Raw genomic sequence first — 24,734 nt, 5'->3', positions numbered from 1 at the left:
AGCAGTTTCTCCCACCCGGCTGGCCAGACTTTCTGTGAATAGGAACCACTGCAGCACATATTTTGTCACCAGCTTTTGGTGACAAGACCTAAGACGATCTTCCCATGGTTTTCCAGTAATCCTATACTTCACCACAAATTTCACAAGAGATATGGCGACTTGTCAAGATTTTGTGGGATCGTTCACATACTTGGAGACGTATGTTTTCCCACATTTTTGATTAGAGAGGGAGATCATGAAATGGTGCTCAACTTAAAGGCACAGAGGTATTATGGAATGAACTCGGCTTAGGAGACGACTCTCTAGGACATTTTCTTTCAGTAACGGAATGGTTATTTATACTCAGAGCACACAGTGCAATCTTTGATCTGCAATTCTTAATGCAATGAGAAAGACACAAAGAACTTTAAGCAGATGCAACCCATCACATTCACTCACAGTGAAAGTGTTTCACTTGATCTCTGGTTTACCAACAAGGTTCATTTATTAGATGGAGTGACAGCGACATGCAATAGTCATTTTTAGTTACAACGAAAGTTGTATGTTTTATTACGGGCACAACAGGGTATTACACATTCATATAGGAATCCTTAGGATTGCGCAACAGCCAGTTACACATACAGTAACTACCATTAGCAAGAAAGTAAATATTTAAAGCATGACGCGACTATCTGGTCATGATAGTAAACATCACACGTGGAGCGTAGTGACGTCACCACATCTGCGGCTCGCTCTTCTAATGGAGGGCTTCAGGTTCAGTCGGTTTCCGACCTGGAAAGAAGGAAGGGATTTTCGTTAGTGAAGCTATAATGCACATGCAGGTAAGCACACAGGACAACAGAGCACCTCACGCAGAATGACAATTAGATAGACATGCACACAGGAACTAAGCATTTTGGTAAACCTTGGCATTGTCTATATTTCTGTTGATAGATTTGAGCATCTTGGAATGAACCTACTAATGTCATTCAACGTGATTATACTCATGTGAAGAGTTCCCTTAACAAGCAGGAACGGCATTGTCATGCCGGGGGTGAGTATTAGATTTACTTACCTCTTTTATGCTCACCTGTTTGATCTATAAATATGAAGAGTCATAATATGACTAGAGATTCTCGGGAAGGGACCATTTTAGCCACGTTATTTGATCAGCACATTTTGCATTTTTTTATTTGTAGACTACACAGTCCTTGGAAGTCTTGGGGAAGATTTGTTTACAGCATTCCTTACACTGAAACAGCGATTCACATCGGCAGAAAGGTGAGATTGTGCTAGGCTGTTACTCATGATTAAACATATGATTTATGTATAGCCAGACCATACAACTTTTATAATGCTTAGTAACTAGGAAGCCATCCTTAGGGTGATTTCTAAACTACAGGACATTGTTAAGCAAATGAAGGGTTGGACGGTACACATGAACTATGTTTGGAGTCCCCATTTCCTATAATGTACACAGGAGTAATGTGAATTCACCATGGGGAACATATAGATGTTCTATTGGACTGTGGTGGAATGTTGGAATGTGTTTTAACCATTTCGAATGTAAATAGGTGTTCAAACATTGTCAAATATTGATATAGAATTAAGTTTCCTAAAATAAATGCAAAACTGCCACGATTGGTCCGGTGTAACAACCAACACAATGGAACAGGACCAGAAGCTCTCAGATGGATCAATGATGTCTGCCCTAAGCATTCAACCTCTTTTTCTATTATTTTCTTTCTAGCCTCAGGATTTCGGTAAGGTTTCAGATTGATAGTTTTCCACAGTAAAGTTCTGATGTAGTGAAAACAATTGAAACCCTACCCGGTTGTTCTACAAACATCTCTGGGAATTGAGCCAACAAATCCTGGCCTGTTGGGAAGGTGGCAGGTCAGAAGAAACTAGCAAACTTTCTTTTTGTGAATTGATAAGGAGAGCGGCCATCATAACTGGTGGTGCCTTTGCTCCGGTCAATCCATCACTCTTTAAGTAGATCAATGTAGTAAATCTGGGTTTTTTGTTTTATGTTGGCTGGGCTACAAGATAGTACAAAGGACCTTTTCTGTCTAATATCTTGTATGGTCCAAACCATTTTGACATCATCTTGTTCTTGTAAGTTGGTAAAAGAACTAGTACAGATTGTCCTACTGAGAATGTACGTGGGGTGGCTTTCTTGTTATAGTTAGCCCTGTGATGTTCCTGGGCTTGGCCTAAATGTTTCTGTACAATTTCTCGTGCCGTTGCCATGTAGAATTGTAATTTCGGGGCGGTTTGAGCAATTGATATGATGGCCTCTTCCCTCTCTTCCCACATTTCCCTCAACATATCCAACACATCTTGTGGCTCTTTCCCAAACAGGACTTCAAACAGGGAATATCCGAGAGAGGGTAGGGGAGTCTTTCTTGCTGCGAATAGCACCCATGGGATCATCACATCCCAGTTTGAAGGTGGTATACTTAGGTTCTTAGTGTTCAGATGTTGAGCATTTCCTTGACCTCTGACATTAAATGAGACATAAAGGTAGCCCCTTGATCCATGAGCATCTCTTTGGGAAATCCTACCCTGGAGAGGAAGGTTAGTAAGTGCTTCAGGATTTGTTGTATGGTGTTGGACCACAACGGCAAGGCCTCAGGATAGCGTGTGGCGTAGTCCACTATAACTAAGATAAACCGTTACCTAATTTCGATGTTTCCAGTGGTCCTGCTATATTCATGGTTATTGTATAAATTTTGCAGTCCTTTGCGGCTTTCATTTCCTGTAATTGGCGATTTCTTACTGTGCAGTAGTGAGTGATTTCTTTGTTACCTGGATGCTGCACCTGTTGGAGTGTATATTGCGGCTGCTGCAATATTAAACAAACAATTCTTTTTAACTGTACACTTCCTTGTAATGCGCTTCCGGTATTCCTTTTCTGAACTTTTAAATCATACAAAGATACATCTTTGATTGGTTATGCACATCTTTGTTTTTTATTTCCTTTCAAACATAAACTTTCTTCTTTAAATAGCCATATCCCTTTTGTCTCTCGACACGTGTTTCTCCACGTTTAGCGCACGTGGTTCATCAGGAGAGTTTTCAGTTTTTTCGAATTCAGTAATATTCTCAACTTTTAAATCCTTTTGTTATTTTTTTCTTTCTTTTTTTCCCCATTTATAGCAAAACATTTATCCTTTCTTATCTTCCAGAAAAAATATATAGGATTTCTTATTTATCCCGGTACGATTGCCTTCAATCCTTCGCATTCCGTGCTACTCATGGTTATACATGAAAATGGGATGTCAATGATAGGTAATAGTGGGGGGGGGGCGGTTGAACTGGCATGGTAGCAGTTTTCTGATAGATCGCACATGCCAGTACGACATTTTATATGGCTGCAAATACCCCTGGCTAATACTATTTTGGGGTTATTTGGCTTTGTGTTTTCTCAACTTCTTGATGTGCTGTAGTCAAATGGGAAGGGGCTAGCTCTAGTACCATCTTTCTTTGGCTCTGAGGGTTTAACCTCTATATAATAAGCCCTTTTTTAAGAACTACAAGGAACCATACTGATTGATTTTTTTCCTCTTCTTCAGTAATCACCTTGGCAAAGGCCTCAGTTAAGATCGAGTAATTTCTTTGAGCGAACGCCAAATTTGAAAGGTCATTGACCTTTTCCGTGTCTTGGGAAGGCTTCTCAGTTCTGGGGATGTCTGCTTCCGCAAACCCCTGAGAACCTCTCTCCGTTTCATTTTGGATTTGGGTCTCTTTGGGTACTCGGAAAAATGCTTTCTCGAAGTTCCCTGGGCTATTTTTTCCCCCTCTTTGACTGTATATGGGTTATTGTGTGATTGTGCAGGAGGACTTTAACGTCACCTCTGTAATCGGGGTCAATAATTCCTGCTATGACGTCTAACCCATGTCTTCATGCTAACCCAGACTTCGAGGCTAGTCGTATTTATGTGCCTTTGGGAGGGGTCATCACTAGTCCAGTGGGAATTATGTGTCTTTCTCCTGGTGGTATGACTATTTGTGTGTTACTCTGTAAGTCAAAGCCAGTGGATTCTGTGGTTGCCACTGTAGGGGCCTTGACTTTGGGACTGAACCTGGCAACATTTCACAGGTCCCCAACTTTTATCAGTTGTCCCTGATCCCACAACTGACACCATATGTGGTAGGTTAGAAGAAGGACACAGACTCTGGTCAGACATTTCACTTGTATTTTGTATTAAAGAATATGAATAAAGCCTATCTTTCCTTGTTCCATAAGGTGTCCCTACCTAACCAAACTAGCTAAGGTGCTTGTCAGTCATCAGTGAATGTCTATAAATGAAACTGTCCACCATCCATTTGTTGGCTTATCTCTCAACCACTTTTCAATAGATGATATTTAGTCTCTACTGACTACTTTTAGCAGTTCATACATTATTGTCTAGGATTTTTGTTTCGTCTCTTTCTTCCCACTATATGGGGTGATCCCTTTCTCCTCCCCAGGTAAACTTATCCAACAAGTATCTTTTCCTTCTGGTCTATTTTCTAGTTTCATGCATAGTTCATAGTCCTCGATTTCCCTTGGCTCTGTGTCTGGATATGTATCTATTATGTCCAGCTTGTTCTCAGAATTCTCTTTTATAATGTGACCCTCTATTTGACTTGGGCCTTCTGGGTATGAGTTGCAACAAATTGTGGCAATCCCCAAATATTTCTCATTCACTTCTCTTTGTACTGATTTCACAATATTTTCCTCTTATGAGCATTCCATTAATGATTCTCATTCACTCGCCTTTCTGGTATTGTTATGTTATCTTTCTCTTGACTGAGACGAGTCTGGGCATTCCATAAAGGTTATCATTCACTCTCTTTACGTTTTCTTCCTCTAGGCTGTGACGAGTATGAGCATTCCAATAATGATTCTATGTCAAGACAGAGGCGAGCATTATGCTTCATCTTCTCTTTATTCTACTCTCCAGCAGTTTCAACAAATAACAGAAATGTAAACTTTTCATTTTGAAATACTTTTTATTTTTTTTAATCAAAAAACTCCATGTACCATCAGTCTCAGGCCCTTGTAGTCCCAGTGTCCTGGTAATGTGACCTAGTTCTTCCTCTTCCTGTGTTCCTCCTCTTCTTTTCCTGCTCTCCAGAGATAAGTGCCTCTTTATCTTAGCTACGTAATGTACCTAGCTTAAATGACTAATGGAAATGTTATACTGATTAGAATGTTGTAAGACTATAATGATATTTATATGTGGGAAGACTATAAGTAATCAGAAAGGATCGATATTCATAGCCGCGCAGCGTACTAAGTAAGTAGCAGGCTAACATGGTAAGAGGACCCGGCTGCCCCGTGCTGCACTACACGGCACCTCAGGGGCTCGCCGGCGTCCTCTTACACAAGTCACACGCATCGAAGTCAATGCGCCTCAAAGCAGGCAACCCCCACCCTCGTGGGGGAGGAGCTAATTGCCACGAGCGGGAAGATTCCCCCACCCTTGCGGGGGTGTGGCCTCCAACATGAAGCCGTCAGAGCCTATTGAGGAGCATAGAGTCCCCACCCTCGGATAGGAGGGGCCAGAGCTCGTTGCGTTTTCCATTATAGGAACTCAAATCAGTACGGAACACTCCACATATATCAATCACAAGCTTCTTCACGCTCATGGAGCAAAATTAATCAGCATAAACACACGTTGGGCAGCAGAGAGCATTATTAAGCACATAGAGAGCTCTGTTTAGCAGCCTTGCATATCCAGAACTGCTGTGCAGACAGGGTGCAGCCTCATACAAGCAGCAAGTGAGTCAGTGGACGTGCCACTACACCTGGAAAGGTATTGATAAGGCACATAACAGCACATAATTATGGCAAAGTTTGAGTGGAGTGAAGAGGAGCAGGAGGCAGTCTACTCAGAAGACCTGGCTTATAGTTTTAAGGAAGTGCTGGGGGGACTCGCTCATTGAGGCAGTGGCTCAAGGGGTCAGACCCCTTCAAGATAGACTAGAGACAATCGAGTTGTTTCTGAGCCAGAAGGATAAAAGCACCATACGGAAGGAAAGCACGTCCACAAGGGCCACGCCAGTGGACTCAGGGGTGTATGAAGGCCCGGAAGAGCAAAAACTCTTCTGACCCCCCAGGCCAGACGGGAGGGGTGGGTTCAACAGCCCCCGAGGCTACCGACGCTTTCAATAGATTGCGGGAAGCTATCATGAAGAAGTCGGGAGTGCTGAGCCTCGAGACCCCCTACCCAGGGGAGGATACTATGGGCGAGATGGAAGAAGGTTTCACAGAAGAGAAACCCGTAGAATCTCCAACCTCCGCACAGGAGGAAGCCGATAATGAAAGGGATGAGGGAAGTCTGCCTCCGCCAAAGAAAAAGCTGAGAAAGATCCCAGGAAGGGGATCGATCCCTCATGGCGAAGTTGTCAGGAAAAAGTCCTAGATTTAGCCGGGCCACTGGCAAAGATCATGGACTTAGCCGAGCGAACTAAAGACACAGGAGAGGAGGTAGACCCAGGAGTACTGGCGATCTGGGCGCAGAGCGCTGGATGCCTCGTAGGAAACGCCAACTGTGCTATATCATCCGAGCGCAGAAGGGGGCTTCTGCTCAAGATAGACCCTAAACTAGGACACTTATGTAGCAGTGCCAGGGAATCCGCGCACCTGCAGTTCTTCGGCTTCTATCCCATATATACTATTCCTCAGGTCTTGATACCTTATATTTTATTGGCATCTGAAATATCCCGCTGAACCCTACTGAAAGGCTTAATCTTCGTATCAATGAGGTTCACACAGCATACCCATTAGGTATCTGTCTAGGAGACACATGTTTGCATTCCTGGATTTATACAAATACTGTTCTGTTGAGGGACATATCCCTTTTATCTCTTGCCTTGAGGACGCCCCTTGGATCGAAACACGTGTCGGCTGCAAACACAATTAAAATCTCCATTCACAAATCTGGATGACTGTGTGTTCGAATACTGAATGACTTGGCGACCTGATGCTTTGAACATTATGTCCTTTGCGCGGTAGTACTACACACCATTTCTGTGTTCCTAAACTACGAGACGAAGCAGGTGAAGCGACTCAAGGACTGTTGTTCGGAGAGACCTTCGGCAAGGAAATGGGGAGGTTTGTGGAACCTACACCTCCCTAGAGAAGGCCCAGGCCTCCATAAAGAAAATCTTCCCTGGGAGAGTTTTTGGCGGGACCGGTCGGTACAGAGGCCGAGCGAACGGTCGCTACCAGACATCCAGAAGGCCCCAAGCCAATAGATCCCAATACTGGGAAAACAAGCAGCCAGACACCTTCTTCCCGCCAAGAGGCCATATCCGCAGAGGAAGGCGAAGCAGAGGTCAGGGAAGAAGGCAACACTCCCCCGCAGGTGAGAGTTTTCGCATATCCACCAGTTTTGCAGACAGCCAAAGACTTGCGAATAGAGTTTACAGAGACCCCTACACAGTCCCTAGCCCCCCACCCACTAGTCTCAGCACTAGCAGAGAAGGACTTATTGCACGCAGAGCTGCAGAGTCTAGCGGAAAAGCGAGCAATCGAACCGTGCAATGCACAGCCGAGATTCGTAAGCAATATGTTCCTGGTTCGCAGGAAAGACAAGGTGAGACCAGTGATACATTTGAAGGACATGAACAGCTGGGTGGTCTACAACCATTTCAAAATGGAAGGTACCCACCAGCTCAGGGACACGCTCGGACAGGGCAACTGGCTCTCGAGGATAGATCTGAAAAATGCCTATCTTACAATACCAGTACAAGAAGAGTACCGCCCCTTCCTAGCGTTCGACTGGGAAAGGCAATTATGGCAATATGCGGCGATGCCGTTTGGATTAGCATTGGCGCCTTGGGCGTTCACGAAACTTATGAAGCCCGTAGCCGCTGCAATCAGGGAGAAAGCGATCCGAATTATCTATTTAGACGATATTCTCCTGATGCCAAGCAACAGAGACACTCTTCACTACCAGACCAACTGGGTAGTGAACCTATTGGCTTCCCTCGGGTTCCTAGTGAATCGAGAGAAGTCCGAACTGAGACCAGAAAAGAGGATAGAGTTTCTAGGGTTCGTCATAGACACCAGGACAGCAACTCTAGAGCTGCTGAACAGGAAGATAAGGGATATAAAAAGAGAGATAAGGATCTGTCTCGGCAGAACAGTTATCTCGCTGCGAACGATAGCACGAGTGGTAGGCTTGCCAGCATCATCGATACAAGCGATATTCCCAGGACCACTGCCTTACAGAGCACTTCAGCGGCTGAAGATAAGACATCTTCAACAGGGCCTGAGCTAATACCAACTAGTGCCCCTAGATCGAGAGTCCAGGACAGAGCTGGAATGGTGGTTACAGAACATGGAAGCATGGAACTGGAGAGCCATCTTTGGCGACTGACCCGACATAGTAATAGAGTCAGACGCCAGCAGAGCGGGCTGGGGAGCCCGCTGCAGGGAGCTCCTAACAGGGGGCAAGTGGAGTGCAAAGGATGTCACACTGCACATCAACTGTCTAGAGCTGTTAGCCGGATCATTTGCGATCAAGGCTTTCACAAACGACAGAGTGAATTCATGTATTCTGCTGAAAATGCACAACATTACAGCAGTCGGGTACATCAATCATCTGGGAGGGACAAAACCCAAGTTCTTAGCGGAGATAGGCAAGGATTTCTACACTCCTGCCTAGAGTCAGGGACCTCAGTAGTGGCCGAATATCTTCCGGGCTCGCTGAATGTAGTAGCGGACTGGAACTCCAGGCATTTGGCAGACTCCAGCGACTGGATGCTGGACAGAGAGATCTTCCGACAGATAGAAGGGATCTGGGGACCAGTTCACACAGATCTGTTTGCGTCCAGATTGAACACTCAGAAGAAACAATTTTTCAGCTGGAGGCTGGACCCAGCAGCAGCGGGAGTAGATGCCTTTCTGCAAGATTGGAGAGGAGAGATGCTATACGCTTTCCCACCTTTCATGATGATGAGCAGAATGCTGACAAAAGTGCGCAGAGTAGCGGCGACTCTGATAGTGGTAGCGCCGATATGGAAATCGCAAGTATGGTTTGCAGCGCTCATGGAGCTAGTGATAGATTACTCGAGAATCCTACCTCTAGGAGAGAACCTTCTCACGGACCCAGCTGGGTCGTTTGACCCTCTGAGAGTGAAGGGGACTCTCCCTCTGATGGCGTGCAAGATAGCAGGAGACGCTGGAACATCCCGGGAATTTCAGCGCAGGCTGCAAGCCTCATCACTGAGTCATGAGCGCCCTCGACTAGAAGGAGCTACGATGCAGCATGGAACAGATGGTTGAACTGGTGCAAAAGGAGAGGTGTTCATGCCGTTTCTGCCCCTCTATTAGAAATGCTGAACTTTCTAGCAGAACTCCTACAAGATGGAAAAGTCTATAGAACTATAGGAGTGTACACATTTGCAATATCAGCGGGTCACACGCCTGTAGAGGGAGTGCCGGTAGGAGAGAATGTGGCGGTGATCCGATTTCTAAAAGGAATAAGGTTTAGGAAGCCGCCACAACCAAAGTACGATTCTCTATGGAATGTAGTAGTCGTATAAAAGATGCTAGCAGAATGGCCCACTAACAGATACCTGTCGTTAGATCGACTATCTGGAAAATTAGCAACGCTATTATGTATGGTATCATGTAGGAAAATAGCAGACGTCCGGGCGCTAGAAGTAGATAGGAATGTATATAGACTAGACGGAGTGACCTTCAATCTGGCCAAGAGAACAAAGACGGACTCTTCCACGATAACTTACCCCTACATGCAGGACCATCCAAAATGGTGTGTGGCAGCATGTATAAAAGAATACGAGAATAGAACAGCGGAGCTGAGACCGATGGGGAAAACCCAATTGCTAATAGCACGCAGGAAACCGCATAAAGGCGTAGCAACAGCCACCATAGCGAGATGGGTCAGAGATCATGAGCCTTGCAGGAATAGATATGACTAAATTTGGAGCACATTCGGTTAGGGGTGCAGTGGCTTCGAAGGCACTGGGGCAAGGCGCGACTTTGCAAGATATTTTGAAAGCAGCTGATTGGGCTAGTGATACCACGTTTAGAACGTTTTATTTTAGACCAGTTAATTCTATTACAAAAGCTGTGATAAGAAGCTTTAAACAAGCATAATGCTCGCCTCCATCTTGACATAGAATGAAGATTCCCTCTGCTAATAGCGCAGTTTGATTCTATTAAAGACAAGGAGGAGAGCATTACTTTCCCACCCTAGATACACAGGAGAGTTGAAGTAGTGATGGATAGGTTGCTGTGATGTATTTCAAAGTGACTTACATGAATTTCTCCCAGAATAGGGTGTGTATCCACCGCCCTAATAAGTACTGTGGTTTCTGACATTAGGAGATGAGCAGAAGAACGGCTGAAATTGCCCTGGAGGTGAGCAAGCCGCGTTGAATGAAACCGCAGGTTGGAATGCGAGGGATCGACTCGACAGAGACCTGAAAGTTCAGAGACTATGTTGATCTGGTTGGCAGTTCAGTTTTCGATTAGATTGCAGTTGGAAGCAGTCAAGAAGAGGAGGAACACAGGAAGAGGAAGGACTAGGTCACATGACCAGGACACTGGGACTACAAGGGCCTGAGACTGATGGGACATGGAGTTTTTTGATAAAAAAATAAAAAAGTTTATTTCAAAAAGAAAAGTTGAAATTTCTGTTTTTTGTTGAAACTGCTGGAGAGTAGAATAAAGAGAAGATGAAGCATAATTCTCGCCTTCTTGTCTTTAATGGAATTAAGAGCTCCCTGCGCTATTAGCAGGGGGAATGTTCATTCTCATTTACTCTCATTTCTTTCTCTTGACTATGATGAGCATGAACATTCCAATACCAGTTCTCATTCACTCGCCCAGGTCTCCTGATATCCCTATTACCTTTCATTCTTAGGGTTAACGTCAGCAGGGTTTTCGTTCTTTGAAGATTGGTTTCCTCTCCTACTCTGGCATCTCGTGTTTTTTCGCCAGCTTCTTCTGCCTTGGTTCATCTCGGATGGCCATTTGGTAGTTTGTGTACAGGCTTATCCCGAGTCTGCCATGGCAGAATGTTTTTGCTGCTGTTGCAAGGACCCTTGGTCCACCCCAAACCTCCCGTTGTCACACCACCAGTTTCAGGTTCCTTCTCTTTCTCAGCTTTGGGACACCACGCATCCAGTTCACTTACCCTGGCCTCCTTGCTACCGACAGTAGCATGCCGGTCATCTCTCGGTCTCTAACAACTGCAGGACGCTGCACGTCTCGCCTCTGCTAGTCTCTGAAGTGAGTGTCTGTGCCCTTTTGAAACTCGAGGGCTCTTCCTTCACTTCCCCAGGCTCCTTCTCTTCTTGGACTGACGTATCCATAAGGGCTTTACCTGCAAACGTCTTTGGTCCTTTTTCTCTTTCTCTTGTAGGTTCTCTTCTCCTCCATATATCCTCTTCTTCGTCCCAGTGGAATGGGAGTTCAGAAGGAGGTTTTCTATTTCGTGCTGGTAATAACGCATATTGGTTTTCTCTTCACAGATATTGTCATCAGAAAGGTTAAAATACGTTATTTTGGAAGGTCCTCTAGGTAGTTCCTCCTGGGAATGGGAGCCCTTGTCCCCATAGGATAAGTCTCTCCTGGTGATGATCCACTTTCCTCTACCCCTAGAGAGGGTATTGCAGACCGGCTCACCTCCCAAGACTCCTGGGGGGCCTCCGCCTTGGGAGAAGGAGCAAATTCCTACAGGAGGAAGAGAGACTAAGAGGGACCGTAAAAGGATCAGGTGAAGCGACTCAAGGACTGTTGTTCGGAGAGACCTTCGGCAAGGAAATGGGGAGGTTTGTGGAACCTACACCTCCCTAAAAAAGGCCCAGGCCTCCATAAAGAAAATCTTCCCTGGGAGAGTTTTTGGCGGGACCGGTCGGTACAGAGGCCGAGCGAACGGTCGCTACCAGACATCCAGAAGGCCTCAAGCCAATAGATCCCAATACTGGGAAAACAAGCAGCCAGACACCTTCTTCCCGCCAAGAGGCCATATCCCCAGAGGAAGGCGAAGCAGAGGTCAGGGAAGAAGGCAACACTCCCCCGCAGGTGAGAGTTTTCGCATATCCACCAGTTTTGCAGACAGCCAAAGACTTGCGAATAGAGTTTACAGAGACCCCTACACAGTCCCTAGCCCCCCACCCACTAGTCTCAGCACTAGCAGAGAAGGACTTATTGCACGCAGAGCTGCAGAGTCTAGCGGAAAAGCGAGCAATCGAACCGTGCAATGCACAGCCGAGATTCGTAAGCAATATGTTCCTGGTTCACAGGAAAGACAAGGTGAGACCAGTGATACATTTGAAGGACATGAACAGCTGGGTGGTCTACAACCATTTCAAAATGGAAGGTACCCACCAGCTCAGGGACACGCTCGGACAGGGCAACTGGCTCTCGAGGATAGATCTGAAAAATGCCTATCTTACAATACCAGTACAAGAAGAGTACCGCCCCTTCCTAGCGTTCGACTGGGAAAGGCAATTATGGCAATTTGCGGCGATGCCGTTTGGATTAGCATTGGCGCCTTGGGCGTTCACGAAACTCATGAAGCCCGTAGCCGCTGCAATCAGGGAGAAAGCGATCCGAATTATCTATCTAGACGATATTCTCCTGATGCCAAGCAACAGAGACACTCTTCACTACCAGACCAACTGGGTAGTGAACCTATTGGCTTCCCTCGGGTTCCTAGTGAATCGAGAGAAGTCCGAACTGAGACCAGAAAAGAGGATAGAGTTTCTAGGGTTCGTCATAGACACCAGGACAGCAACTCTAGAGCTGCTGAACAGGAAGATAAGGGATATAAAAAGAGAGATAAGGATCTGTCTCAGCAGAACAGTTATCTCGCTGCGAACGATAGCACGAGTGGTAGGCTTGCCAGCATCATCGATACAAGCGATATTCCCAGGACCACTGCCTTACAGAGCACTTCAGCGGCTGAAGATAAGACATCTTCAACAGGGCCTGAGCTAATACCAACTAGTGCCCCTAGATCGAGAGTCCAGGACAGAGCTGGAATGGTGGTTACAGAACATGGAAGCATGGAACTGGAGAGCCATCTTTGGCGACTGACCCGACAAAGTAATAGAGTCAGACGCCAGCAGAGCGGGCTGGGGAGCCCGCTGCAGGGAGCTCCTAACAGGGGGCAAGTGGAGTGCAAAGGATGTCACACTGCACATCAACTGTCTAGAGCTGTTAGCCGGATCATTTGCGATCAAGGCTTTCACAAACGACAGAGTGAATTCATGTATTCTGCTGAAAATGCACAACATTACAGCAGTCGGGTACATCAATCATCTGGGAGGGACAAAACCCAAGTTCTTAGCGGAGATAGGCAAGGATTTCTACACTCCTGTCTAGAGTCAGGGACCTCAGTAGTGGCCGAATATCTTCCGGGCTCGCTGAATGTAGTAGCGGACTGGAACTCCAGGCATTTGGCAGACTCCAGCGACTGGATGCTGGACAGAGAGATCTTCCGACAGATAGAAGGGATCTGGGGACCAGTTCACACAGATCTGTTTGCGTCCAGATTGAACACTCAGAAGAAACAATTTTTCAGCTGGAGGCTGGACCCAGCAGCAGCGGGAGTAGATGCCTTTCTGCAAGATTGGAGAGGAGAGATGCTATACGCTTTCCCACCTTTCATGATGATGAGCAGAATGCTGACAAAAGTGTGCAGAGTAGCGGCGACTCTGATAGTGGTAGCGCCGATATGGAAATCGCAAGTATGGTTTCCAGCGCTCATGGAGCTAGTGATAGATTACTCGAGAATCCTACCTCTAGGAGAGAACCTTCTCACGGACCCAGCTGGGTCGTTTGACCCTCTGAGAGTGAAGGGGACTCTCCCTCTGATGGCGTGAAAGATAGCAGGAGACGCTGGAACATACCGGGAATTTCAGCGCAGGCTGCAAGCCTCATCACTGAGTCATGAGCGCCCTCGACTAGAAGGAGCTACGATGCAGCATGGAACAGATGGTTGAACTGGTGCAAAAGGAGAGGTGTTCATGCCGTTTCTGCCCCTCTATTAGAAATGCTGAACTTTCTAGCAGAACTCCTACAAGATGGAAAAGTCTATAGAACTATAGGAGTGTACACATTTGCAATATCAGCGGGTCACACGCCTGTAGAGGGAGTGCCGGTAGGAGAGAATGTGGCGGTGATCCGATTTCTAAAAGGAATAAGGTTTAGGAAGCCACCACAACCAAAGTACGATTCTCTATGGAATGTAGTAGTCGTATAAAAGATGCTAGCAGAATGGCCCACCTCCCAAGACTCCTGGGGGGCCTCCGCCTTGGGAGAAGGAGCAAATTCCTACAGGAGGTAGAGAGACTAAGAGGGACCGTAAAAGGATCAAGGGGTTTTGGGGAAACAGATCTCTCCATCAAGGAACCCCCACTGAGTAGAGGTGATTGTCCCTCTTCCCCAAAGAAACAATCCGGCCCTTACTGAAGACTTTGGTAGGGTGACCTTAGAAGAGAATGGATGCAGCCAGGCTGGTCCTTGTTTCTTTCTAAAGAAGGGTCTGTTATATAGCGGAAACCTTGGGAAGGATGGTCTACCGAGAACCCAATTGGTGGCTCCCCGGAGCCATCACAGAATTGTATTAGAGTTGGCACATTCACACCTGATGGCCGCGCACCAAGAAGTTAGCAAAACTCAGAGTCAGGTAGTCCCTAGATTCTACTGGTCCAGGGTCTTTGTTTATGTTAAGAATGATGTCTTGGTGTGTGACATCTGCCAGAAAACGACAGACGCCACAGTTCCCCCAGCACCATTACAACCCTTGCCCATTATCAATGTACTTTTCTCTAGAATAGCGATGGACATTGTTGACCCGCTCGAAACATCCAAACTAGGAAACAAATTCATTCTAGTGATTGTGGACTAAGCAACCCGATATCCTGAGGTGTTTCCCCCTTCTTAACAACACCAGCCGACAGATCCACAAACATCTGTTAACTTTTCTTTCTAGAGTAGGATTCCCTAGGAGATCCTTACTGACCAAGGCACTACGTTTATGTACTGTCTGATCCAGGAGGTAAAGGAGTTACTCCACATCAAAACCCTGCGGATGTCGGTCTATCATCCCCAGACAGACGGGCTGGTTGAAAGATGTAATCAGATCCTGAAAAGAATATTGCACAAGCCGGGGGAAGCCGACAGGGAGAATCGGGACCTATTGATACCCTGGCCTTTATTGCTGTCCACAAGACCCCTTAGGCATCCTTGGGATATTCCCCTTTTGAGTCACTGTATGGGAGGGAACCTCAGGATGTATTAGATATGCTACAGAAAACGTGGGAAGAGAGAGAGAGGAGGCTATCTTACCCATTTCCCAGACCACCCAAAAAATGCACATGGAGGCAGTAAGGGAAATCGTGAAGCAACACTTAGGCCAAGCCGAAGAACATCAAAAGGTCATCTACAATAAACACGCTGTCGCTATATCTTTTTCTGTAGGTCAATCAGTCCTAGTTCTCCCAACATCAGGGAACAAAATGATTTCTAAGTGGTATGGACAATATAAAATCTTAAAACAGAAGCTTCCCTTAAATTACTTTATCACAACCTGACCAGCATCATAAAATGCAAATATACTATGTAAATCTTCTAAAATAATGGAAGGCAGACCGTAGAGAAAAACCACGGTCACAATGGCTGCCCTCCTTACTGACTCAGACCTAGAGAATCAGTTGATTCCCACCTCACTACCCATGTCCCAGCAAGAAGATCTTAGTGACTTACTATACATGTTTTTATAAAACACTAAGGGTTCCTAATTTCTTTCATTATATACGACCAGCAGCATCAACCTCAAGCCCTATAGAATCCCTGAAGCCATGAAAAATATAATTGAAACAGAAATGGAGGAAAATACATCACTGAGCCCATTGAGAGTCCCTGGTCATCCCCGATAGTCTTATTCACCAAGCCGGACCCCTCCTGGGGATTTTGTATCAACTTCAGAAAATTAAACTCAATATCCCTTTTTGACAACTATGCCATGCCACGGATTGATGAGCTGATTGATAACTTAGGTACAGCTAAGTATATTTCAATACTTAACCTTGAAAAAGGGTATTGGCAAGTGCCCTTGAATCCAACCGATAGAGAGTAGACAGCTTTGTCTATGCCTCAGGATTTATTTAAATTTTAAGTCCTCCACTTTGGCCTCCACAGAGCCCCTGCCACATTGCAACGGCTTATGGACAGACCTTATACAGCCTTCTGTTGGGCCTATTTGGGCGACATTGCAATTCACAGCAACAGCTGGCCAGAGCACCTCCAGCACATTTATGGAATCGCGCATGCTCTCAGAAAAGCCGTTTTAACTGCTAATCCCAGAAAATATCATCTGGCACAATCGGGCGACAAGTATGTTGGTTACTTTGTGAGCAATAGCCTGATTCAACGGCAGTCTGATAAAGTCAAAGCAGTTCAGTAGTCCAGCAAACACCAACCCCCAAGTCAAAAAGGGGTCTCTGAGCATTTCCGCTGGGAGGACTCATAATACAGAGCAGAGACGATAATTGGTATTCGTGTGATCGCGGAAGAGAAAAGCAAGATATTTGGATATCTAAGGAAATATTCAAGAATAAGAACAAATGTGAGATAATTGAAGATGAGTGGGGAGGCTACTCGAGGTAAAGTACTAATACATGGTCTGAATTAAGAGTGTCAAGTAAAATAAATAAGGACATTAAGGAAGTCTCAAACTCAGTAAAACCAAAGAACCCTTTAAAGTACAAGGAAGAGGTTTGAAAGATGGTGTAAAAGACAATGATGAGGATCATATAAGTTGGAGGCCAAAGTATAAGAACAGTTGGAAAGAGTTACAAGAACTTGTGAATCATACCCTCCGGTCTCACCAAGAGAGATTGTAATAAAGAGACATTTACATTTGGTAGAGTGGGATCAAATGAAGAAAGCCTGAGAACAAGCCATGAGACAAAAAGGCAAAAGGGTAGGCCATTCGAACAGAGACATTCTTTTGTCCCAGTTTAGTTCCTGGTTATTGGTGTTGGGGATAGGTAGCTGTAGGTTTGGACTGAGGATATTTTTTATTTATTGACTTCTGATGACAGACAAGCACCTTTTAGTTTAGTTGGTTAGGAAGGGAAACACCTTATAGCGATAGTGAGAGATCGGTATTTTCTTTATTCTTTAAATAAAAGCAGTTTTAATGTCCAACTTGTGTCCAACTCCTTCTTCCGACCCATCACACCACCATAACAATGTCGCTCCCTTCTTGGTCACGTACACCTTCTGCATTGCTGTCCTTCCTTTGAACTCCAAGACCACCACAAAATATCCCAACAATTCTATTTTGTCCATGTGGAATTAGGTTGTGTACCCTACCCCGAAACACTTTTTCAAATACCCCCATCGACATTAGAGACACTTCAAGTCCCGAATCCGCCATCATCTTTAACCTCTTTCCTTTCATCAAAATCTGAGCTTCTGGGCTTTCACAATCCTCCTCATTTTCCTGGCCTCCAACCAAATTTACTGTGATGATGTGATGCATTTTCTTTACCATCCTCCTCTGAGGATGCATAATCATCCCCACTCACCAACTGCACACTTTTTCTAGCCGCACCATAATTCCCTTGAAGGTTTTTACAACGGTTTGTGAAGTGACCCCATCTCTTGCACTTGGAGCATGTCACCTTTCATGCTGGAAATATTATTGAACCTACCGAGTGGATTTTGCGTCCACATCTGAAACATAAGCACTCCTCATACACAGTGGCTCTACCATCCCCTGCTCCCTTTTGTTCGGAATTGTTGACTTTATTTTTCTTATGTTTGTTATCAGCCCCAATCTTGAGAACTTCTGGAGTTGTATCTATGCTCTATGACTTTATCTGCTTTGCTAAACAAGCTACTGAGTGCTGAACCCTTTTCGCAATTCCAATAACTTCCTCCAGGGAAGGGTCTTCTTTTAGCCATAGCTTTTCATGTATTATAATGTTGCAGCAACGGATCATGAACTGATCACTGGTGTGTTCATCTACGACATTCCCGAAATTACAAGTAAAAGCCAAATGCTGGAGAGCAGTAATGTATTCTTCTATGCTTTCACTGCTGTTATGGTACCGGACACCGAAGTTGTATCGTTCCAAAATTGTGCTTGATTTTGGATTGGAATAAGCATCAAGTTTCTGCATTGCAATTTCCAATTCATTCAGATCATCTGTATCCATTTCTTTGGGTAAATTTGGTAATGTCTCAAAAATTTGCTGACATTCATACCCTAGAAAGTCCATCAACAAAGACAGTTTTCTATCGACAGCAAATCCGCTCCCACAAATACAGGAATCCCTTTTTCCATTGGGAACATTTTATTTTCATTGGCCCAACTGATGCCATAAAAATTTCCAGACCTGGCACTCTGTCATGATCTCTGCTTCCAAAAGGTCAGGGTTTTCCCAACTCCCTTGGAAGCAGATCCATAACCCAGGTTCCGAGTGCCAACCAGTCCCAATTGGGACCTTTTGGACCCAGTCCTGGCGCCAGTGGCACCAGGCTCATAAATATGCCCAGTCCCAGCGCTGGAAGCGCCGGGCTCATAATGCTTGGGTGGACTTACCTGCAGCAGACCATGCTGCTTACTTGCCTGCCAGTTGACCCTCTGATCCTCTTCTGTTTGGAACTACTTTTCCTGTTGGGTGGGGCAGGAGCCACTCCCTAGATTCAGAACACTGGAACTCTTCTGGAAAGCAGGAACTCTTTTCTTACCTAGGCGTGGCTGTGGAAGGAGACACCTAAGCACTACAGGAGGCTATTTAAACCACACCCGATGGATGAATCTTGCTTTGCGTTATTCTGCATCCTCTGCAGCAGAACGCTCATCGTGTCTTCTGCATCTGATCCTGGGCCTAAGGAAAAAGGCTTACCATCCTGAATCCAGTCTTCAGCAACACCTATAAAGACAAGAAAGAACAGGTTAGCATTACGGTCTTCAGTGACAGCTCTTCACTTACCTGGTCCATCGGCTGTCACCAATGCCTCGCGCTGCATTCCGGCATCTGAAAGACAAAGGCTTACCTACTCTTCGTGCGCTCCGGAGGTCTTCACACTGCATTCCGGCATCTGAAAGACAAAAGCTTACCAACTCTTCGCACGCTCCGGAGGCCTTCGGCGCTGCATCCCGCATCTGAAAGACAAAACAAGGTGCGTTTAAAGACATTGGGGAACTTTAATACTCATGTGCCATTACTCCTTTCCACATCTAACCCAGTGGGTATTCCGGCACCCTGCAGCCGCTCCGAACTTGTACCTGCAAAATAAAAAGACAGTTAGAGCACATCGTGAAGCAGGCAACAAGCGCTTACTTACGTGCTTCCAGGCGCTTCTATTCATCACACGGGCTCCATCTTCAACTCACTTCAGCCCGTCATCCGCCATCGCCGGAACCCTGCAAAACAAGAAACATCATTACTAAAGACTTTAAAGACATTAGAATTACTCGAAACTTACCGTTCGTGCAGTAAACGACGGACAGCAGTCCTCTGAAGTCAAGAGGCTTGCTCCCCTTATCCAGTGAAGAAACTGGTTACAGCACCCTGCCCCGAGGCAGATGGAGAGCACGGCGTTCACTTACCTAAGGTGAGAGCGTTAACCTTTGGGGTTCTACAGGAGAAGAGAAAGGGAAGAAGAGAGAGACATTCAATAACCCAGTTCCTTAATCCCATATTTTCTATCTGCAGACATCTTACCCTTCGAGTCAGACATACAGTGCACAGAGGTCCAGCCCAAAGAGCCAGCCGTGTGTTACACATCACCTTTGAAGATACGGTATACGCCCAGTCAAGACCGGCGCCTCTACGGGAATCAGGTGAGCGTTACAGAACGCAAAGCCTACCACAAAACTCCCGTCCAGGCGCTATGGAAACCTCGGATACCGACCAGCTAGCCCAGTTACTTGGGGAACTAAGGGCAGAAGTGCATGCAGCCCGTCAGGAAACGAACGCTCTAAGAAGGGAACTGATTATTTCCAAGGAGCGAACAGATGATCTCGCTAGACAATTGCTACAGTCACAAGCCGGACAGACCCCGTTACCCGCATCTGGGGGAAATCTTCCTTCTACATCCTCTATGAATCCAGTGCACATCAACCTACCTGGGAATGTACCTCTGGCTCCACCCGAACGATTTTCTGGTGACCCAAAGAGGTTTGCAGTATTTATCAATCAGTGCCGGTTGCATTTCTTATGCCGGCCAGCAGCCTTTCCAACTGATCAAGCTAAAGTAGCTTTCGTGCTTTCGTACCTTAGTGGCAATGCGGCAGACTGGTGGATCCCTCTAGTAAATCAAGATGATCCGGTCCTCCATGATTTTCAAGCTTTTCAGCTCAGTATGGAAAAACTGTTCGCAAGACATTCACAGGGGCAGGCCTTGGACAATGAGCTTCTTTCGTTGCGACAAGGTAATCAAGACCTTTTGGCTTATATTGCGTCTTTCAACAGACTGATAGTGGAAACTCAATGGCCTGAGGACAAAAGGATTACGCTGTTTTATAGAGGTCTACGTGGAGAGCTCAAAGATGTGTTAGCCCAAGTAGTGAATCCCCCACAAGATTGTTCGGACTATATAGACTTAGTCGTTCAAATAGATCACAGACTGCAGAACAGGAAGGCCGATCGTTCCAAGTTTGATGCTCGAGTATTTTCCAAACCGCCAACTCCTTCCAAAGGAGTAGACTCCGGGGAACCCATGCAAATAGGGGGTCTGAAAGGTCCTCTAACACAAAAGGAGCGGGAAAGGAGAAAACAGTTGCAATTATGCCTCTATTGCGGAAACTCAGGGCACTTTCTTCGAGACTGTCCGGTGAAACCTGCCAAGAAGGCAGTAGGAGCTGCAGTTACCAAAGTTACAAACTCTGAGCAGGGAAACGACCTCGCCCGACAAGAATAGAGGTCCTCTTGCCGAGCGTGAAAACCAGTTCCGTGACCTCGCATTTCGTGATACCTATGGTCCTCATTAGCCCTGATAATCCGGATCGATTACATGCAATTGAAGCTTACGTCGACAGCAGTGCCATCGGCAATTATGTGGATCATGAAATGGTTTTGAGGATGAATCTAACTCTTTGTCCCAAGGCTGTAAAGGACGTCATTACTACGGTGGATGGTACGGAGATAGCCTCCGGGCCAGTAACGCATACCACTCAAGAGGTGACGCTAGTAAGTCAAGATGGACACCATGAGAAGATCGTGTTCGATGTGATCAAGGCCCCTCAGTTTCAGATTATTCTAGGAATACCTTGGTTAGAGAAACACAATCCTCTGATCGATTGGCGAGCAAGAACGGTCCAGTTTCCAGAATGTGTCTCTACTTGTCACCCTCCACCTGGTGTTGCACTGGCAGCAATTTCTTCAGAGACTCCCCAGTTACCTCCCGAATACCTAGAATACCAAGATGTTTTCCGGAAGGATCAGGCTAACTCTCTACCTCCTCATAGGTCTTATGACTGCCAGATAGACCTGATACCTGGATCTACTCCTCCTTGTAGTAGAATTTATGCCCTCACCGAGCCTGAGAACCTTCACCTTCGACAATACCTGGATCAATACCTGGCAAATGGGTTTATTCGTCCTTCCAAGTCCGCTGCTTCTTCAGCTTTGTTCTTCGTTCCAAAAAAGGAAGGAGACCTTAGAACTTGTATAGATTATCGCTCCCTGAACCAGATCACCGTTAAGAATAGATATCCGTTACCTTTGATCCCTGAACTCCTGGACCAAGTCAGAAAAGCATGCATATATACAAAGCTGGATCTTAGAGGAGCTTACCACTTGGTACGAGTAAAAGAGGGCGATGAATGGAAGACGGCCTTCCGCACCAAGTATGGGCTATTTGAATATCAGGTCATGCCCTTCGGACTTTGCAATGCCCCGGCCGCCTTTCAATATTTTATGAACGATGTCCTCAGAGAGCTCATAGATGTGTGTGTTGTTGTTTACATTGACAACATCCTCGTTTATTCTTCATCGGAATCTGAACATCGGAAACACGTGAAAATGGTCCTCGAAAGATTGCGTCAACACAAACTTTTCGCTAAGTTGGAAAAATGTGTTTTCAACGTGACTGAAGTTGAATTCTTGGGATTCATATTATCACCTGGCGGAGTGCGTATGGATTCAAAGAAGGTCGATGCAGTTCTCAAATGGCCATCACCATCCTCCGTAAAAGGTGTGCAAAGCATGTTAGACTTTGCTAACTTTTACTGCAGGTTTATCCCCGAATTCTCTCGAATAGTCCAGCCCATCACTGCCTTGTTAAAGAAAAACAAACGTTTTGAATGGTCTACCGAGGCGGAACAAGCTTTCCAGGATTTGAAGACTAAATTTATCTCTGCACCAATCTTAAAACACCCTCGCCCCGAACTCCCCTACATCGTGGAAACTGATGCTTCAAGCCTTGCCATGGGGGCAGTTCTATCACAAAAGGACCCGGTAACCAATCAGTTGCATCCCGTGGCATTTTGGTCCCGCAAATTCTCGCCTCCTGAAATCAATTACACGATTACTGACAAGGAACTTCTGGCTATCAAGTCTGCCTTTAAGGCTTGGCGGCATTATCTGCTGGGGGCCCGACACACCGTTACTGTGATTACGGATCACCGAAACCTGCAATATTTGAAAACCGCAAAAGCCCAATCCTCTAGACAACTCCGTTGGGCATTATTCTTTGCCGAGTTTGACTTCATAATTACCTATCGACCTGGTACAAAGAACGGTAAAGCTGATGCCCTTTCTCGGATGGGAGTGGAAGAACACTTGATCAACCCTAAACCTGTACCAATCATTCCCGAACAAAGAATTCTGGGTGTAATCGCCACAGAATCCATAGAGGAAGTTAAGGATAAAGCCAGGCAACTTGTAACTCCAGCAGACATACAGAATTGGCATCTGCAGGGAAAGGACTTTGCAGTAAAGGACAACTTATTGTATTTCCAAGAACGATTATACCTACCCAGCACAGATTTACAGAAAAAAGTAATCTCTTGTTATCACGATTCTTTAATGGAAGGACATCCCGGTATGGCCAAGACCTCAGAAAAGATCAAGCGCTACTTCTGGTGGCCGTCTTGGAAAAAAGATATCAGAGACTTTATAATGTCCTGTGGAGTATGCGCCCAAAACAAGAGTCAAAAGGAAAGACCAGCAGGCCTCTTACGCCCTATTGACATCCCACCTCGCCCTTGGCATACGCTTTCTATGGACTTCATCACCGATCTACCTCCATGCTCCGGATACAATACGATTCTAGTAATCGTGGACTTATTCTCCAAGATGGCGCATTTCATTCCGCTCAAAGGTTTGCCAACAGCAGCAACTCTGGCCCGAGAATTTCTCGAAAACATCGTCCGACTGCACGGTTTTCCTTCGGTTCTAATTTCGGATCGAGGTAGTCAATTTATTTCTCATTTTTGGCGAAGTTGCTGTCGGTCGGCTCAAATTGATGTGAGACTATCGACCAGTCACCACCCTCAGACCGACGGACAAACCGAGAGGACCAATCAAACTCTGGAACAGTATTTACGCTGCATGCTGCAACAAACTGAAAAAACTTGGAAAGACATCCTTTGGATAGCCGAATATGCTTACAATAACTCTGTCCATTCGGGAACTGGGAAAACCCCGTTTTTTCTTTTGTACGGCAGTCACCCTCGAACCTCGGAGTTGGATCCCCTCCAAGATCTTGAAACACCAGCAGTAGACTACCTGCATTCTACAATCACCCAAGCCTTTAAGGAAGCTGTTTCTCACCTTCAAAGGGCTAAAGAACAATACAACAAAGGAGCAGATCAACATCGGAAGGAAGCCCCTCAATATCAAGTAGGGGATCAAGTCTGGTTATCCACCAAATATCTACCTCTAAAAGGGCCACGCACATTCAACCCAAGATACCTTGGTCCCTATTCCATCACTACCATAGTAAACCCAGTAGCGGTCAAGTTGGACTTGCCCCCGCACATGAAGATACATCCGGTCTTCCACGTCTCTCTATTAAAACCCGTGCAACCTCAAACCCGACTAACTAAATCTCCAAAACCTATCCTAGTTGATGGAGAACTCGAGTTTGAAGTCAAAAGCATTCTGGACTCCAAGATCTCCAAATCTAAACTATTTTACCTAATTGACTGGAAAGGCTACGGCCCCCAAGAGAGATCCTGGGAACCTGCTGAATATGTCCACGCTCCTCGCCTAATCAAAAGATTTCACCGAACATTTCCTGACAAGCCAAAACCCCCGGAGAAGCCCGGTTTGGGAGGGGCCTTGAGGGGGGGTACTGTCATGATCTCTGCTTCCAAAAGGTCAGGGTTTTCCCAACTCCCTTGGAAGCAGATCCATAACCCAGGTTCCGAGTGCCAACCAGTCCCAATTGGGACCTTTTGGACCCAGTCCTGGCGCCAGTGGCACCAGGCTCATAAATATGCCCAGTCCCAGCGCTGGAAGCGCCGGGCTCATAATGCTTGGGTGGACTTACCTGCAGCAGACCATGCTGCTTACTTGCCTGCCAGTTGAGCCTCTGATCCTCTTCTGTTTGGAACTACTTTTCCTGTTGGGTGGGGCAGGAGCCACTCCCTAGATTCAGAACACTGGAACTCTTCTGGAAAGCAGGAACTCTTTTCTTACCTAGGCGTGGCTGTGGAAGGAGACACCTAAGCACTACAGGAGGCTATTTAAACCACACCCGATGGATGAATCTTGCTTTGCGTTATTCTGCATCCTCTGCAGCAGAACGC

This window comes from Ambystoma mexicanum, chromosome 2p (assembly GCF_040938575.1).
Source record: "Ambystoma mexicanum isolate Mex_15411 chromosome 2p, UKY_AmexF1_1, whole genome shotgun sequence".
Taxonomy (NCBI): Eukaryota; Metazoa; Chordata; class Amphibia; order Caudata; family Ambystomatidae; genus Ambystoma; species Ambystoma mexicanum.
Note: the sequence above shows the minus strand (reverse complement) of the source record.